Here is a 2,028-nt window from a genome sequence, read left to right on the forward strand (position 1 = left end):
CCTGGTGCTTTCGGCGTGGCCTGGTCAACATGGTCAATGACCGACATGCATCTGAAGTGGACTGTACGTGGAGAGGCCGACAGCTGGGTCCACGGCCGCACGCAAGGAAATGCCTCCTTATTACGCGCAAAATAATGATTCCTCCACCTAACATCAGGGACCCACCGAAAGGGCCTCCGTATTTCACGAAAAAAACGTCACCGCCGCTGACAGCTCGGACCCACCAACTATATCTTCGCACGCAAGGAAGTGCCTCCTTATTACGCACAAAAAATGAATACTCCCCCTGTTAGCTGGGACCCAGTATAGTGGCAGGCTGACTTGTGGGCCTACTAAGTTGATGGGGACGGAGGGCTTTCTCAACTTAGTCAATATGCACGATTCTAGCTCCAGTGACCGTACGATGTCCATCCAACGGCCATAGTGCTTCTTCATCCTCTGGTCTTCTTGCTCCAGCCGCCCAAACTAGCGCCAGTCGTGCCTCATGCTCCTGCCTCCCGTGGTCGGCTGTGATGCGGCGGAGGCCTCACCGCCCCCTACTACTCCCACCGCTGGCCAGGCCATCCCTCTACTCACCCACACCCCCTGTTATTCTGCGGCGATGGCAGCCTCACACCGCAGGGAACCAGTGAACCCTCATACTCCTCTACGCGTGGGCATCCACAGCCGCGTCTTCCCCGGCTCCGCGTCGTCCCCTTCCTAGGCCTTGCTGTCGTCCATCGCCCTGGTGCTCTCGGCGCGGCGTGGTCAACGTGGTTAAGGAACAGCTTCCATTGGACGTGGACTGTACGTGGAGAAGCTGACTGCTGGGTCCACGGCCGCAGCAAGGAAGTGCCTCCTTATTACGTGCAAAATAATTATTCATCCACCTGACAGCAGGGACCCACCGGACGGGCCACCGTATTTCGCGAAGAAAACGTTTGCCCCTGACTGCTGGGACCCACCAGCTACATCTTCACACGCAAGGAAGTGCGTCCGAGCAAAAAAACGATTCGCCCCCCTGACTGCTGGGACCCACCAGCTACATCTTCGCAGGCAAGGAAGTGCGTGACAGTCGGGACCCACCTGGTCGAAGCGTACGTAGCATTGTCATTCTGGTCGCGAACATGTATGTACATATATATTGGCGGATGTAGAGGCGCGCACGTGTCGTAGTAGAGGCGCGTACGTGTCGTAGTAGAGGCGCGCACGTAACATGTACACGTACGTACAGCGGCCAAGGTACAAGAAAGAAAATACGGCCACGTATGTGTACATACGGGCGGGGTCTCGAACGCCTACTCGCGCATACGTACGGCCAGGGCTCGTGTACATGGCTGGGTCGGAACGGAGAAACAGCATCGTCGTCGTGTTCATGGGGAGGCAACGGAATGGGTCGTGTTCATGGGGAGGCAACGGAATGCGTCGTGTTCATGGGGAGGCAACGGAATGCGTCATGTTCATCGGGAGGCAACGGAACGTGTGGGAGCCAACCAGCTGGGTCAGAACGGAATGCGTGGTCGTGCTCATCGGGAGGGCTTGGACGGAACAGGCGATGGAAACGAGGCTTGGCGTACCGCAGAATGGACGAAACGGACCTCCTCCGGTCGAAACGGGGGTCCTGTTGACCGGGAGGGGTGTGGCGTACCGCAAAACGGAGGAAACTAACCTCCTACAGTCGAAATGGGGGTCCTGTTGATCGGGAGGGGTGTGGCGTACCGCAAAACGGATGAAATGGACCTCCTACGGTCGACACAGGGGTCCTGTTCATCGGGAGGGGTGTGGCGTACCGCAAAACGGGACTCCATGGGATACTGGTCATCTCCACTGTCGACCTCCTCCAGCCTCCACGGGCTACCGTCGACCTCCTCCAGCCTCCACGGGGTCCTGTTCATCCAGCGTCCACCACGCGCTACTCCACCGGCTACTATTCAACCACCCCTCCACGGGCACCCCTCCACCATCTACTGTACATCCAACCCTCCACACCACGGGGTCCTATTCAACCACCCCTCCACGGGCACCCCTCCACTGTCTACTGTTCATCCA

The sequence above is a fragment of the Triticum dicoccoides genome, chromosome 3A (genome assembly GCF_002162155.2).
Source record: "Triticum dicoccoides isolate Atlit2015 ecotype Zavitan chromosome 3A, WEW_v2.0, whole genome shotgun sequence".
Taxonomy (NCBI): domain Eukaryota; kingdom Viridiplantae; phylum Streptophyta; class Magnoliopsida; order Poales; family Poaceae; genus Triticum; species Triticum dicoccoides.